General features: G+C 43.3%; 1 protein-coding gene across 4 annotated transcripts in view; it reads left to right on the top strand.

The window, feature by feature from the left end:
* Window positions 1-3,603: 3,603 nt before the first annotated feature.
* gtf2e2 (general transcription factor IIE, polypeptide 2, beta) overlaps window positions 3,604-17,460 on the top strand; it is a 210,427-nt gene continuing 196,570 nt past the window's right edge. The window contains exon 1 of one of the 4 annotated variants that reach the window (XM_067992906.1): window positions 3,604-3,726. The gene's annotated coding sequence lies outside the window, so the exon portion shown is untranslated. Of the gene's footprint in view, window positions 3,876-17,460 lie in introns of all 4 variants that reach the window. The other 3 variants (XM_067992898.1, XM_067992889.1, XM_067992881.1) reach the window with 3 other exon arrangements.

The raw sequence follows: 17,460 nt of genomic DNA, 5'->3' as shown, positions 1-17,460 counted from the left end.
GGGTTGCACCTCAACAGAGCTGGGACCAATATCCTCGTGGGGAGGTTCAGTAGTTCTGTTGTAGAGGGTTTAAGCTAATTTGGCATGTAGCATTGGAAAGGAGAAACAAGGCGCACAAAGGATTGGAAGAGACAGATAGCACTAGAGTAAGAAATAATACGGTATTGGGTGGGATCAGACTAAGAGAGAATACAAGAAGGTCTAAGATAGGTTTACAGTGCATGTGTGGAAATGCACGATGCGTGGTAAATAAGGTCGGTGAGTTGCAGGCGCACATAGCCACCAGGGAATATGATGTAGTGGCGATAACGGAAAGCTGGCGCAAAAAAGGGCAGGATTGGGTACTAAATATTCCTGCATACAAGGTGTTGAGGAAAGATAGAAAAGGAGTGGTGGTGGCAGTCTTGATTAAGGAGAATATTGCAGTTCTGGAAAGAGAGGATGTCCTCGGGGGGGGGGGGGCGGTCAAGGACAAAATCTATTTGGTTAGAGTTAAGAAACAATAAAGGTGCCATTATACTACTGGGTGTATTCTATAGGCCACCAACTAGTGGGAAGGATATAAAGGAACAAATTTGCAGGGAAATTACAGAGAGGTGCAAGAACTATAGAGGATGATAATGGGGGACTTCAATTATCCAAATATAGACTGGGCTAGTAATAGTGCAAAGGGCAAAGAGGGGGAAGAATTTCTGAAGTGTGACCAGGAGAACTTCCTTGATCAGTATGTTTCCGGCTCAACGAGGAAGGAGGTGTTGCTGGATCTGGTTCTGGGGAATGAGGTGGGTCAAGCGGAACAAGTGTCAGTGGGGGAACATTTAGGGAACAGTGATCATAGTATAATAATTTTAGATTAACTATGGAAAAGGACAAGGAGCAATCCAGAGTAAAAATACTTAATTGGAGGAGGGCCAATTTCAGTGGGTTGAAAATGGATCTGGCCCGGGTAAATTGGAATCAAAGATTGGCTGGTAAAACTGTAATCGAACAATGGGCGGCCTTTAAAGGGGCTATGGTTCAGGCACAGTGTAGGTACATTCCCACGAGGAGGAAAGATGGGGCAACCAAAGCCAGAGCTCGTTGGATGACAAAAGAGACAGAGAGTAAGATGAACCAGTATGACAGATGTCAGGTTGATAATACAAGTGAGAACCAGGCTGAATATAGAAAATTGAGAGGGGAAGTGAAAAAGGAAAAAAGAGGGGCAAAGAGAGAGTATGAGAATAGACTGGCAACTAACATAAAGGGAATCCAAAAGTCTTCGATAGGCATATAAATAGTAAACGGGTTATAAGAGGAGGGGTGGAGCCGATTTGGGACCAAAAAGGAGGAGGACGCATGAAGGCAGAGGGTATGGTTGAGGTACTAAATGAGTACTTTGCATCAGTCTTTACCAAGGAAGAAGATGCTGCCAAAGTCACATGAAAAGAGGAGATAGTTGAGATACGAGATTGGCTAAAAATTGATAAAGAGGTGGTATTGGAAAGGCTGGCTGTACTTAAAGTAGATAAGTCACCAGGTCCCGATGGGATGCATCCTAGGTTGCTGAGAGAAGTAAGGGTGGAAATTGCAGAGGTACTGGCACCAGTACTCTGGCACCACCCCACATCTATCTAAGGACGATTGAAAGGTTTTGACCTTTCAATCGTCCTTAGATACATGTGGGGTGGTGCCAGAGTACTGGAAAATTGCAAATGTTACACCGTTTTTCAAAAAAGGATGTAAGGATAAACCCAGCAACTACAGGCCAGTCAGTTTAACCTTGGTGGTTGGGGAGCTTTTAGAAACGATAATCTTGGACAAAATTAACAGTCACTTAGACTGGATTAATTAAGGAAAGCCAGCACGGATTTGTTAAAGGCAAATTGTGTTTAACTAACTTGATTGAGTTTTTTGATGAGGTAATAGAGTGTTGATGAGGGCAATGCGGTTGATGTGGTGTATAAGGACTGCCAAAAGGCGCTTGATAAAGTGCCACATAATAATCTTGTCAGCAAAATTGAAGCCCATGGAATTACACGGGCAGTGGCAGTATGGATATGAAATTGGCTAAGTGACAGAAAACAGAAAGTAGTGGTGAACAGTTATTTTTTGGACTGGAGGAAGGTATACAGTGGTGTTCCCCAGGGGTCGGTACTAGGAGCACTGCTTTTCTTGATATATATTAATGACTTGGACTTGCAGTTGACACAAAACTTGGAAGTATAGTAAACAGTGAGGAGGATAGTGATAGACTTCAAGAGGACATAGACAGGCTGGTGGAATGGGCGGACACATGGCAGATGAAATTTAACGTAGAGAAGTGCGAAGTGATACATTTTGGTAGGAAGAATGAGGAGAGGCAATATAAACTAAATGGTACAATTCTAAAGGGAGTGCAGGAACAGCTCTCTGGGGGTATACCTTGGTCTATACCTGGGGGCATATGTACACAAATCATTGAAGGTGGCAGGGCAGGTTGAGAACGTGGTTGAAAAAGTAGTTCCTGGGCTTTATAAATAGAGAGATAGAGTACAAAAGCAAGGAAGTTATGATGAATCTTTATAAAATACTGGTTCGGCCGCAACTGGAGTATTGTGTTTAATTCTGGGCACCGCACTGTAGAAAGGATGTGAAGGCCTTAGAGAGGGTGCAGAAAAGATTTACTAGAATAGTTCCATGGATAAGGGACTTCAGTTACATGGATAGACTGGAGATGCTGGAGTTCTTTAGAGCAGAGAAGGTTGAGAGGAGATTTGATAGAGGTGTACAAAATCATGAGGGGTCTAGACAAAATGGATAGAGGACACAGATTTAAGGTGATTGGCAAAAGAACTAAAGGCGACATGAGGAAAACCTTTTTTACGCAGCGAGTGGTTATGATCTGGAATGCACTGCCTGAAAGTGTGGTGGAGGCAGATTCAATTGTGGCTTTCAAAAGAGAATTGAATAAGTACTTAAAGGGAAAAAAATTGCAGGGCTACGGGGAAAGAGCGGGGGAGTGGGACTAGCTGGATTTCTCTTGTAGAGAACCAGCACGGGCTCTACAGGCTGAATGGCCTCCTTCTGTGCTATAACCATTCTATGATTCTATAACCCTCAGGTCTCTGTACCTGCACCACCTTTAAATTGTACCATTTAGTTTCTATTGCCTTTCCTCAATCTTCCTTCCAAAATGCATCACTTCATACTTTTCTGCTTTAAATTTCATCTGCCATGTGACTGCCCATTTCACCAATCTGTCTGTGTCCTCCTGTAATCTGCTACCATCTTCCTCACTATTTACTATTTTTGTGAGTTTCGTGTCATTTGCAAACGTTGAAATTATGCCCTGTACACCTAAGTCCAGGTCATTTAAATGTATGAAAAATAGCAGTGGTGCTAATACCGATCCCTGGGGGTCACCACTGTATACTTTCCTCCAGTCTGAAAAACAACCATTCACCACTACTCTCTGCTTTCTGTCTCTTAGCCAATTTCGCATCCACTCTGCCACTGCCCCTTTAACCCTTCAATATACCAACTGATGATTTTTTCAGGCCGTCACTCCTTAAAGGTTGATCCTCCCAGCGCCTGCGGCCGGTAGGAGGAGCTGCTCCCAACTTCCGTTGAATACAAGCCCGAAGGGTTGCTGGGAGTGACCAGGCACATTTAATCAGCACGAATCGATGTAATCGGTGATCGCGGGGTTGCCGCGGATACGCAGTTCTAGATTGTTGGTAGCACCAGGCCGGTGCTCAAGTACAGGTTGCAAGTATAAACCGGGTATATCGAGCCGAGCCTCTCATACGTAGGGTGTTTAGCGCCAGTTTTCGTTGTTACTGACTGTCGGAGTTTTAATGTAACAAGCGATAGGGTGAGTGTGGCGTCTGAAGGCCAAGTGATCGTCTCTCTCAGTGAGTGCTCTCTATTACTGTACTGGCATTGGCTTTGGCTTGGGGATCATGTTAGACCTGTTATCTCATTAACACGGTGTTAAATCGGAATGGGCCAGAAACGGTTTGATCAGCTATTAGAGGTAGTAGGAAGTGCTTGGCGAGAATGTGCTGGGAAGGAATTCGGATTTAGAAAGCTACTTAGACTCTGTTAGCGGGGGATGGTTAGGGTGGACAGCTGGTGGGGGAGAGTGGATGGTTGTTGTGATACGGAATGTGAGTTGTGCGAGTTTAAGGTGTTTTTATTGTGATATTTTAGTGTTAATTTCTTGATTTTTGTGTTTTGCACTGAAGGTAATAATTGAGAACAAAAGGTTCTTGTAGTTGCCAAATATTTTTATTTATAGAATCAAATGTTACAATGCAGAATCATGGAATGGTTACAGCACAGAAGAGGCAATGTGGCCCATCGAGCCTTTGCTGGCTCTTTGTAAGAGCAATCCAGTTAGTCCCATTTCCCTGCTCTTTCCCTGTAACCCTGCAAATTTTTTTCTGCAAGTATTTATCCAATTCCTTTTTGAAAGCTTCGATTGAATCTGCTTCCACCACCCTTTCAGGCAGTGCATTCCTGATCACTACATAAAGAATCCTATCCGCTATGTAAAAATGTTTTTTGTCATGTCGCCTTTTGGTTCTTTTGCCAATCACCTTAAATCTGTGTGCTCTGGTTCTCGACCCTTCCACCAATGGGACAGTTTCTCTTTATTTACTTTCTCTAAACACTTTTGTGATTTTTGAACACTGTTATCAAATCTCCTCTTACCCTTCTCTGCTCTAAGGAGAACAACCCCAGTTTCTCTAGTATATCCACGTAACTGAAGTCCCGAATCCTTGGAACCAGTCTAATAAATCTTTCTGCACCCTCTATAAGGCCTTCACATCCTTCCTGGGGGTAATATTCTGGCATGGGTGGAGGATTGGTTATCTAACAGGAAGCAGAGAGTTGGGATAAATGGTTCATTCTTGGACTGGCAACCAGTAGCCAGTGGTGTTCCGCAGGGGTCGGTGCTGGGTCCCCAACTCTTTACAATCTATATTAACGATTTGGAGGAGGGGACCGAGTGTAACATATCAAAGTTTGCAGATGATACAAAGATGGAAGGGAAAGTGGAGAGTGAGGAGGACATAAAAAACCTACAAGGGGATATGGACAGGCTGGGTGAATGGGCGGAGATTTGGCAGATGCAATACAATATTGGAAAATGTGAGGTTATGCACTTTGGCAGGAAAAATCAGAGAGCAAGTTATTATCACAATGGCGAGAAACTGGAAAGTACTGCAGTAGAAAGGGATCCGGGGGTCCTAGTGCAAGATAATCAAAAAGTTAGTATGCAGGTGCAGCAGGTGATCAAGAAGGCCAACGGAATGTTGGCTTTTATTGCTCGGGGGATAGAATATAAAAACAGGGAGGTATTGCTGCAGTTATATAAGGTATTGGTGAGACCGCACCTGGAATACTGCATACAGTTTTGGTGTCCATACTTAAGAAAAGACATACTTGCTCTCGAGGCAGTACAAAGAAGGTTCACTCACTTAATCCCGGGGATGAGGGGGCGGACATATGAGGAGAGGTTGAGTAGATTGGGACTCTACTCATTGGAGTTCAGAAGAATGAGAGGCGATCTTATTGAAACATATAAGATTGTGAAGGGGCTTGATCGGGTGGATGCGGTAAGGATGTTCCCAAGGATGGGTGAAACTAGAACTAGGGGGCATAATCTTAGAATAAGGGGCTGCTCTTTCAAAACTGAGATGAGGAGAAACTTCTTCACTCAGAGGGTAGTAGGTCTGTGGAATTTGCTGCCCCAGGAAGCTGTGGAAGCTACATCATTAAATAAATTTAAAACCGAAATAGACAGTTTCCTGGAAGTAAAGGGAATTAGGGGTTACGGGGAGCGGGCAGGAAATTGGACATGAATTTAGATTTGAGGTTAGGATCAGATCAGCCATGATCTTATTGAATGGCGGAGCAGGCTCGAGGGGCCGATTGGCCTCCTCCTGCTCCTATTTCTTATGTTCTTATGTTCCTTAAAGTGCGGTGTCCAGAATTGCCACTGCCCCTTTTATTCCACGGGGCTCCAATTTTGTTAACAAAATGTGGCACTTTATCAAATGCCTTCATCAACCCTCTGTTACCCCATCAAAAAACTCAATTAAGTTAGTTAAACATGATTTGCCTTTAACAAATTTGTGCTGGCTTTCTTTTATTAATCCACACTTGTCCAAGTGACTATTAATTTTGTCCCAGATTATTGTTTCTAAAAGCTTCCCCACCACCGAGGTTAAATCCTTGCACTCTTTTTTGAACAGGGGTGTAACATTTGCAATCCTCCAGTCTTCCAACACCAACCCCATATCTAAGGAGGATTGGAAGCTTATGGCCAGCGCCTGTGCAATTTCCACCCTCAGTAACCTAGGATGCATCCCATCTTGACCGGGTGACTAATCTACTTTAAGCAGAGCCAGTCTTTCTAGTACTTCCTCGATCAACTTTTGGCCCATCCAGTACCTCAACTTCCTTTACTGAGACTCTGGCAGCTTCTTCCTTGGTAAAGACAGATCCAAAGCCATGCCCTCTGCCTCCCTAAGTAGATCTCCTTTTTAGTCCCTGATCGGCCCCACCCCTCCTCTTACTACCAGTTTACTGTTTACATGCCTATAGAAGAGTTTTGGATTCCCTTTTATGTTTGCCACCAGTCTATTCTCATTATCTCTCTTTGCCCCTCTTCCTTTTTCACTTCTCCTCTGTACTTTCTATATTCAGCCTGGTTCTCACTTGCATTATCAACTTGACATCTGTCATACTTTTTCTGCTTCATTTCACACTCTCTATTTCTTTCATCATCTAGGGAGCTCTGGCTTTGGTTGCCCGACTTGCCCCCCTCATGGGAATGTACCTAGACTGTACCCGAACCATCTCCCCTTTTAAAGGCCGCCCATTGTTCGATTTACAGTTTTCCCTGCCAAATTTTGATTCTAATTTGCCTGGGCCAAAACCGTTCTCAGCCCACTGAAATTGGCCCACCTCCAGTAAGTATTTTTACTCTAGATTGCTCCTTGACATTTTCCATAGAAAATCTAAACCTTATGATATTATGATTCCCCCACTGACACTTGACCCACCTTATTCTCCAGAACCAGATCCAACAATGCCTCCTTCCTTGTTGGGCCAGAAACATACTGATCACGAAAGTTCTCATGAACACACTTCAGAAATTCCTCCTCCTCTTTGCCCTTTACACCATTATTATCCCAGTCTAATATTAGGATAGTTGAAGTCCCCCATTATCATCCTCTATAGTTCTTGCACTTCTCTGTAATTTCCCTGCAAATTTGCTCCTCTGTATTCTTCCCACTAATTGGTGGCCTATAGAATATACCCAGTAGTATAATGGCACCTCTATTGTTTCTTAACTCTAACCAAATAGATTCTGTCCTTGATCCCTCCAGGACATCCTCTCTCTCCAGCACTGCAATATTCTCCTTAATACCCCACCTTTTTTCCCTTTCCTATCTTTCCAGAATACCTTGTTTCCAGGAATATTTAGTACCCAATCGTGCCCTTTTTTGAGCCAGGTCTCCGTTAATGGCACTACATCATATTTCCATGTGGCTATTTGCGCCTGCAGCTCACCAACCTTACCTACCACTCTTCGTGCGTTTACACACATGCAGTCTAAGCCTATCTTAGACCTTTTCGTATTCTCTTAGTACAGTATTAGGTGGGATGAAACTATTTCTTACTCTCGTCTCTTGCAATCCTTTGTGCACCTTGATTCTCCTTTCCTGGTGCCCCCCCCCCCCCCTCCGCCAAATTAGTTTAAACCCTCCCCCACAGTACTAGTGAACCTCCCCGCGAGGACATTGGTCCCAGCTCTGTTGAGGTGCTACTTGTCCGTCTTGAACAAATTCCTCCTGCCCCAGAACTGGTCCTCATGCCGCAAGAATCTGAAGCCCTCCCTCTTGCACCATGTCTCTAGCCATGCATTAACCTGCCTTATCTGCCTATTTCTGTACTCACTAGTGTGTGGCACTGGGAGTAACCCAGAGGTTATTACCTTTTTTGAGGTCCTGCTTTTTAACTTCCTCCCTAGCTCCTGAAACACTAGCCGCAGAACCTCATCCTTTTTCTTTCCTATGTTGTTGGTACCTATGTGGACGACGACTTCTGGCTATTCCCCTTCCTTTCTTCCCCCCCGCCCCCCACCAAAGTTCTGCACCCTCGCCGTGATGTTCTTTACGCTGGCACCAGGGAGGCGATACACCATGCAGGACTCCCGTTGACGGTCAGTGAAATGCCTGTGTCCCCCTGACTATCGAAACCCCTATGACTACTGCATCTCTACATTTCACTGTACCTCCCTGTGCAGTCCTTTGCCCCATGCTGCTATGACTGCACTCCTTTTGAGACGTCGTCATCCTCACTGGTATTCAGTGTTGAATGCCGGTTTCAGAGTGCAACACACCCAGAAGATTCCTCCACTGCCTGCCTTTTCCTACCCTTTTGGATGACCACCCTCTTGCTATCCTGCACTCTCTGTGGCTGCATGGTGACCACCTCCTGGACTGTACGATCCAGGAAACATGCCATTTGGCCTGTTTTGTGTCTTGTTGCAGATTTTTTTCTAAAGCTGTATCTCCTAGGTGCTGTTCAAAAGGTGAATTAATTATAGAAAGCATATGTTATGGAAAATAATCCCTCATGATATTAGGAAGCTGTTATTGGAAAGCATACTTGAAGCATAAATTGGATTCCACTGCTCTGAGTTGGTAATTCTATTTACACAATTTTTGTGTAACATTATGTGTTATAATTACCATAATGTTGTTGTTTCAGATGTTTTAACACAACAATCTTGGTTCATGATTATCGTCAATTATTATGTAAGGTATGAGCATTCTATTGCCAGAAAAATGTTGTGGATGTCATCAATGACTGCTTTCTTACTCAGCAACAGGACTGGAAAGACCAGCTTGGCCCAGTGTTTGCAGTCTCCCCTCAGTCAGGTTGTGGATTTATGTCCCACTCCAGGACTTAAGCAGATAATTTGGCTGACACTTCAGCATAGAAAGGAAGGAGTTGGTGATTTCATCTTTTGGATGAAACATTGGGCCAGATTTTTCTGGAGCAGGGCATCTCTTGCCATGCCATGTTAGTTAGACTTGTTCATGCACGTTTAGCTTTTTAAAAAAAAATTTGCCCATAAAGTTGCTGGAAGTGCGAGCTGATAGCGGGGTGGCAAGGGCAACGGGACATTTGGTACTTTGGTGAATAATGGGACAAACAGTTAACCAATGAGATTTAAGGATTGGGAAGGAGGTTGAATTCAATGTCAAATCAGGTACAGAAAGAGGGAAAGAAAGATTGGATTCAGAGGGCGAGAAAAAAGTGACAAAGGAAATGTCAATTTTTAAAAACAATTCTTACATTTAAAATCTCCTAAAAACAATTTGCACCTTGAAGGAATAAGACTCCACACTTACAATTGTTTACTTTCTGGGCAAGAGAGGTGAATTGGCAGTCATTAGCAATTATCATGTTGTTAAAAGGGTACTTATGCTTTTAATTACTAGACTTAACTTCGTATGGTGAGTTTAAAGGGCAATTAATGTGCAAATGGAGCACCTTCGTGAAAATCATGGAAGTTAAGCGGGAGATGCTGTTTTCGTGGAGCGGCACAAATCAGCCAGCAACTTGTGCCGATTTGCAGTTCACAAGGTGTCTCTTCCTCGCTACAAGTTACTGGCTGATTTGTGCATTAGAAATGACGTGCGTCGTACAGACGCTGTTATTTTTTCAGCAAAGTTTGGCCCACTAAACTGAGGCCTTGTTTAGATGGGCATACAGGGTGTTGTCTAGTATTCAGAGAAGAATGATCAGGGTAAAAATTGGTACACATTGTGCCATTTTTCAGGTGTAAAACAGCGCAACGATAACACATTTAGTAGTAGGATGTATGCCTGTGCGTGCGTTTTGGCCTCTGCTAAACTTGTCTGGACAATTTTTCAAGCATCCCTGTCAGCCGCCTAAATCAAGTGTTGGGTCCCTTTAACATGTATTAAACAACTGGGATTGTTCGAAATGCACTGCGATCACTACACAATAACTTAGCAGTTATTATGGAATCCCAACATGGATTCTGGAAACAGGTGGTTGAATTTTTAAACAGGTGGCAAAGTTACCGAGTTTGTGTCTCGATTTCCAAAAAGGCTGCAATGAAGTGCTGCACAGAATGCAGTTAAGTAAGGTTTCATCCTGTCGGGTTGGTGGACAGATTTGATGCTGTACAGTTGCATTCACTTACGGAGGCTAGTAATTAATGGAAGCAGCTATGCAGGAACCTATGTTAGGACTTTTGCTTGTCACTATCTATCAATGATTTGGATGAAGGCATTGAGGGAACAACTCTTAAGTTTGCTAATGACAGAAATGTACATGTGGGAGTTAGGAATACAGATGAAATTAATAGACTTGAGGCTGATCCAGATGCACTGGGGGAATGGGTCTACGTGTGTCAGATGTCCTTCAGGGTAGATAAATGTGGAGAATCATTTGTATTGGGATAATTCCATGCAGGTTTACTTATTTAAGATTGTGGAACAGGAGAGGGACCTGTGAGTTGTAATTGACAAAATATTGGTGTCCATAACCCGTAACGTGAAGCAATAGGGAAAGTAAATAGGATGTTATTGTGTATAAGTAGGACAGTTCAATATAGAACTAGAAATATAATACTTTGTACAAGGCATGTGGCTGGTTCTAGAATATTGTTTTGGTCCCTCACCAGGTGGGGTCATTGAGGCCTCACAGAAGGCCGAGAGGAAGCCAACAGAATGTTCCCTAGGCATGAAGTTTTTAGCTAAAATCTTCCAGAACTCTGGAACAGTTCCTACAGATTGGAGGGTGGCAAATGTAACCTCACTATTTAAAAAAGGAGGTAGAGAAAAAACAGGGAATTAGACCAGTTAGCCTAATATCTGTAGTGGGGAAAATGCTAGAGTCTATTATAAAAGATGTGATAACAGAACACTTGGAAGGCATTAATGGGATTGGACAAAGTCAGCATGGGTTTATGAAAGGCAAATCATACTTAACAAATCTACTGGAGTTTTTTAAGGAGGTAACCAGTAGAATAGGTAGGGGCGAACCAGTGGATGTGGTGTACTTGGATTTTCAGAAGGCTTTTGATAAGGTCCCACACAAGAGGTTGGTGTGCAAAATTAAAGCACATGGGATTGGGGGGGAATATACTGGCATGGATTGAGAATTGGTTGACAGACAGGAAACAGAGAGTAGGAATAAACGGGTCTTTTTCCGGGTGGCAGGCAGTGACTAGTGGGGTACTGCAGGGATCAGTGCTTGGGCCCCAGCTATTCACAATATATATCAATGATTTGGATGAGGGAACGGAATGTAACATTTCCAAGTTTGCAGACGACACAAAGCTGGGGTGGAATGTGAGCTGTGAGGAGGATGCAAAGACGCTCCAATGTGATTTAGACAAGTTGGGTGAGTGGGCAAGAACATGGCAGATGCAGTATAACGTGGATAAATGTGAGGTTATCCACTTTGGTTGTAAAAACAGAAAGACAGATTATTATCTGAATGGTGATAGATTGGGGAAAGGGGAGATGCAACAAGACCTGGGTGTCCTTGTACACCAGTCACTGAAAGCGAGCATTCAGGTGCAGCAAGCAGTTAAGAAGGCGAATGGTATGTTGGCGTTCATTGCAAGAGGATTTGAGTACAGGAGCAGGGATGTCTTACAGCAGTTGTACAGGGCCTTGGTGAGACCACATCTGGAGTATTGTGTGCCGTTTTGGTCTCCTTATCTGAGGAAGGCTGTCCTTGCCATGAAGGGAGTGCAACAAAGGTTTACCAGACTGATTCCTGGGATGGCAGGACTGACATATGAGGAGTGATTGGGTCAACTTGGCTTATATTCACTAGAGTTTAGAAGAATGAGAGGTGATCTCATCGAAACATATAAAATTCTAACAGGACTAGACAGACTAGATGCAGGGAGGATGTTCCCAATGGCTGGGGAGTCCAGAACCAGGGGTCACAGTCTCAGGATACAGGGTATGCCATTTAGAACCGAGATGAGGAGAAATTTCTTTTCTCAGAAGGTGGTGAATCTGTGGAATTGTGGAGGCCAAGTCATTAGATGTATTCAAGAAGGAGATAGATATATTTCTTAATGCGAAAGGGATCAAGGGATATGGGGAAAAAGCGGGAACAGGGTACTGAGTTAGACGATCAGCCACGATCATTCTGAATGGCTCGAAGGGCCGAATGGCCTACTCTTGCTTCTATTTTCTATGTTTCTATGAGGATCGGCTTAGTGAAGTTTTTGCATTGTAGAAGTAGATTTTGAGACCATATGATTTGAGGTTTTTAAAATGATGAAGGGGCTAGATTCTGTTTGGGAGGATGTTATTTGAGCTTAGGGTTGAGAGAGATTAAGGGCATCAATATAAAATATGAAGGCATGAAGTTAGGTTTGATGCCAGGAAATATTTCTTTTCGGAGAGTCAGCAGACTCTGGAATAAATGACCAAAATGTGCGTGAAGTGTGGCTTCATTGAAGTCCTTCAAAAAGGAGATGGATAAGTTCTTGAGAGACGGTGGCTTTTAAGAACATAAGAAAAAGGAGCAGGAGTAGGCCAATCGGCCCCTCGAGCCTGCTCCGCCATTCAATAAGATCATGGCTGATCTGATCCTAACCTCAAATCTAAATTTCCTGCCCGCTCCCCGTAACCCCTAATTCCCTTTACTTCTAGGAAACTGTCTATTTCTGTTTTAAATTTATTTAATGATGTAGCTTCCACAGCTTCCTGGGGCAGCAAACTCCACAGACCTACTACCCTCTGAGTGAAGAAGTTTCTCCTCATCTCAGTTTTGAAAGAGCAGCCCCTTATTCTAAGATTATGCCCCCTAGTTCTAGTTTCATCCATCCCTGGGAACATCCTTACCGCATCCACCCGATCAAGCCCCTTCATAATCTTCTATGTTTCAATAAGATCGCCTCTCATTCTTCTGAACTCCAATGAGTAGAGTCCCAATCTACTCAACCTCTCCTCATATGTCCACCTCCTCATCCCCGGGATTAACCGAGTGAACCTTCTTTGTACTGCCTCGAGAGCAAGTATGTCTTTTCTTAAGTATGGACACCAAAACTGTATGCAGTATTCCAGGTGCGGTCTCACCAATACCTTGTATAACTGCAGCAATACCTCCCTGTTTTTATATTCTATCCCCCTAGTAATAAAAGCCAACATTCCGTTGGCCGCCTTGATCACCTGCTGCACCTGGATACTAACTTTTTGATTTTCTAGCACTAGGACCCTTGTACTGCAGTACTTTCCAGTTTCTTATGTTCATACAAGCACTGCATGCCCACAGTAAGTTACAGGTCAGCTTGCTGAATAGAACCAGAAATAGAACCAGAAAATGCTAGAAATACTCAGTTCTGACTAACTGCCATTGATCTGAAATGTTTCCTTCTCCATTGATGCTGCCCGACTTGCTGAGTATTTCCAGCATTTTCTGTTCTTATTTTAGATTTCCAGCATCCGCAGTATTTTGCATTTGAATAGAACCTGATACGCCAGAGGTTGATCTCGTGTCTGAAGTCCAAGCTGCACCCTTACACCAGGATGCTGTCGCTTTTTTTACCCTTTAGTAAACAATCCATGTCAACTGACTTCATAGAATCATAGAATGATACAGCACAGAAGGAGGCCAATCGCTCCATCGTGCCTGTGCCGTCCTTTTTGTAAGAGCTATCCAATTAGTCCCATTACCCTGCAACTTTTCTCCTTCAAGTATTTATCTATTCCCATTTGAAAGTTGCCTTTGAACCTGCTTCCATCTTTTCAGGCAGTGCATTCCAGGTCATCATAACTTGCTGCTAAAAATAATTCTCCTCATGTCACCTCTGCTTCTTTTGCTAATTACCTTAAATCTGTGTCCTCTGGTTACCGACCAGACACATTTGCAACTGGAAACATTTTCTCATTTACCTTTATGAAAACCCTTCATGTTTTTGAACACCTCTTTAAATCTCCCCTCAACATTCTCTGCCCTAAGGAGAACAACCCCAGCTTTTCTAGTCTCTCCACGTAACTGAAGTCCCGCATCTCTGGTACCATTCTAGTAAATCTCCTCTGCACCCTCTCTAAGGCCTTGACATCCTTCCTAAAGTATGGTGCTCCAAATTGGGCACAATACTCCAGCTGGGCACAGAAGGAGGCCATTTGGCCCATTGTGTCCATGCCGGCTGAAAAAGAGCTATCCAGCTAAATCCCACTTTCCAGCGCTTGGCCCGTAGCTCTGTAGGTTTCTGCACTTCAAGTGTACATCCAAATACTTTTTAACTGAATTGAGGGTTTCTGCCTCTACCACCCTTTTAGGGCAGTGAGTTCCAGACCCCCACACCTCTGCTAAGGGAAATAGGTCCTCCCTATCCACTCTATCTCATCCCGTCATAATTTTATAGACCTCAATTAAATCGCCCCTCAGCCTCCTTTGTTCCAAAGAAAACAACCCCAGTCTATCCAATCTTTTCTTATAGCTAAAATTCTCCAGCCCTGGCAACATCCTCTGCACCCTCCCTAGTGCAATCACATCTTTCCTGTAATGTGGTGACCAGAACCGTACACGGGACTAAAGCTGAGGCCGAACCAATGTTTTATGCAGTTCTAGCATAACCTCCCTGCTGTTGTATTCTATGCCTCGGCTAATAAAGGAAAGTATCCCGTATGTCTTTTTAACCACTTTACCGACCTGTCCTGCTACCTTCAGGGATCTGTGGACATGCACTCCAAGGTCCCTCACTTCCTCCACATCTTTCAGTATTCTCCCATTTATTGTGTACTCCCTTGCCTTGTTTGCTCTCCCCAAATGCATTACCTCACACTTCTCTGGATTGAATTCCATTTGCCACTTTTCTGTGATAGCTTCATTGATATCTTCCTGCAGTCTATAGCTTTCCTCCTTGCTATCAACCACGTGGCCAATTTTTCTATTATCTGCAAACTTCTTGATCAAGCCCCCCACATTCAAGTGCAGATCTTTTATATATACCACAAAAAAATGCAAGGGACCTGGTATTAAACCTTGCGGAACCCCATTGGAAACAGCCTTCCAGTTGCAAAAACACCCGTCAACCATTACCCTTTGCTTCCTGCCACAGCCAATTTTGGATCCAACTCGCCACTTTCCCTTGGATCCCATGGGCTTGTACTTTTTTGACCAGTCTGCCATGTGGCCGTTGTCAAAAGCCTTGCTTAAATCCATGTGCACTACATCAAATGCGTTACCCTCATCGACCCTCCTTGTTGCCTCCTCACAAAATTCAGTCAAGTTAGTCAGACACGACCTTCCCTTAACAAATCCATGCTGACTGTCCTTGATTAACCCGTACCTTTCTAAATGACGATTTATGCTGTCCCTCAGAATTGATTCCAATAATTTGCCCACCACTGCGGTTAGCCTGACTGGCCTGTAATTATTCGGTCTATCCCTTTCTCCCTTTTTAAACAGTACAACGTGAGCAATCCTCCAGCACCATGCCTATAGCCAGGGAGGATCAGAAAATGAATATCAGAGCTTCTCTTTTTTTTTTCCTCGCTTCTTTTATCAGCCTGAGATACATTTCATCCAGGCCTGGCAGTTTATCTACTTTCAAAGAGCTAAACCCATTAATACTTCCCCTCTCACTGTTTATCCCATCCAATATTTCATACTCCTCCTTAACTACAATATCTGCAATGCCCTCCTCTTTTGTGAAGACAGACGCAAAGCATTCATTTAGAAACGTACCCATATCTTCTGCCTCCGTACATTTGGTTTCTAATAGGCCCTACTCTTTCCTTAGTTATTCTCTTGCTCTATGTATTTATGAAACATGTTTGGGTTTTCCTTGATTTTACTTGCTAGTATTTTTTCATGCCCTCTCTTTGCTTTCCTAATTTCCTTTTTAATTTTACCCCTGCACTTTCTATATACTCTAGGCTTTCTGCAGTATTGACCTTGGTATCTGACGTAAGCTTCCTTTTATTGCTGTATCCTACCCTGTGTGCTCCTAGTCATCCAGGGGGCTCTTGATTTGGCAGTCCCACCCTTTTTCTTTGTGGGAACATGTTCTGAACCCTCTTAATCTCTCCCTTGAATGCCTCCCACTGCTCTGATACTAATTTACCTTCAAGTAGCTGTTTCCAGTCCATTTTTGCTAAATCACTTCTCAGCTTAGTAAAATTGGCCTTTCCCTAAGTGAGAACTTTTACTCTTGTTCTATCTTTGTCCTTTTCCATAACTATGCTATATCTAACTGAATTATGGTCACGACCAGCAAAATGCTGTTCCACTGATACTACTTCCACCTGCCCAGCTTATTACCTAAAACTAAGTCCAGAACTGTTTCCCCACCCCCCCTCTTGTTGGGCTTGCTACATACTGGCTAAAAAAGTTCTTCTGAATGCATTTTAAGAATTCTGTGCCCTCTGTACCTTTTACATTGCGTGTATCCCAGTTAGCCTAACATCTGTTGTCGGGAAAATGCTGGAGTCTATAATTAAGGATAGGGTGACTGAACACCTCGAGAATTTTCAGTTAATCAGAGAGAGCCAGCATGGATTTGTGAAAGGTAGGTCGTGCCTGACAAACCTGATTGAAATTTTTGAAGAAGTGACTAAAGTAGTGGACAGGGGAATGTCAATGGATGTTATTTATATGGACTTCCAGAAGGCATTTGATAAGGTCCCACATAAGAGACTGTTAGCTAAAATAGAAGCCCATGGAATCGAGGGAAAAGTACGGACTTGGTTTGGAAGTTGGCTGAGCGAAAGGCGACAGAGAGTAGGGATAATGGGAAGGTACTCACATTGGCAGGATGTGACTAGTGAAGTCCCGCAGGGATCTGTCTTGGGGCCTCAATTATTCACAATATTTATTAACGACTTAGATGAAGACATAGAAAGTCTCATATCTAAATTTGCCGATGACCCGAAGATTGGTGGCATTGTAAGCAGTGCAGATGAAAACATAAAATTACAAAGGGATATTGATAGATTAGGTGAATGGGTAAAACTGTGGCAAATGGAATTCAATGTAGACAAATGTGAGGTTATCCACTTTGGATCAAAAAAGGATAGAACAGGGTACTTTCTAAATGGTAAAAAGTTAAAAACTGTGGATGTCCAAAGGGACTTAAGGGTTCAGGTACATAGATCATTGAAGTGTCATGAACAGGTGCAGAAAATAATCAAGAAGGCAATTGGAATGCTGGCCTTTATATCTAGAGCACTAGAGTACAAGGGGCAGAAGTTATGCTGCAGCTATACAAAACCCTGATTAGACCGCACCTGGAGTTCTGGGCACCGCACCTTCGGAAGGACATATTGGCCTTGGAGGGAGTGCAGCGTAGGTTTACTAGACTGATACCCGGACTTCAAGGGTTAAGTTATGAGGAGAGATTACACAAATTGGGGCTATATTCTCTAGAGTTTAGAAGGTTAAGGGGTGATCTGATCGAAGTTTATA

This window comes from Heptranchias perlo, chromosome 1, assembly GCF_035084215.1.
Source record: "Heptranchias perlo isolate sHepPer1 chromosome 1, sHepPer1.hap1, whole genome shotgun sequence".
Taxonomy (NCBI): domain Eukaryota; kingdom Metazoa; phylum Chordata; class Chondrichthyes; order Hexanchiformes; family Hexanchidae; genus Heptranchias; species Heptranchias perlo.
Note: the sequence above shows the minus strand (reverse complement) of the source record. Positions and strands in the feature narration are given on the sequence as shown.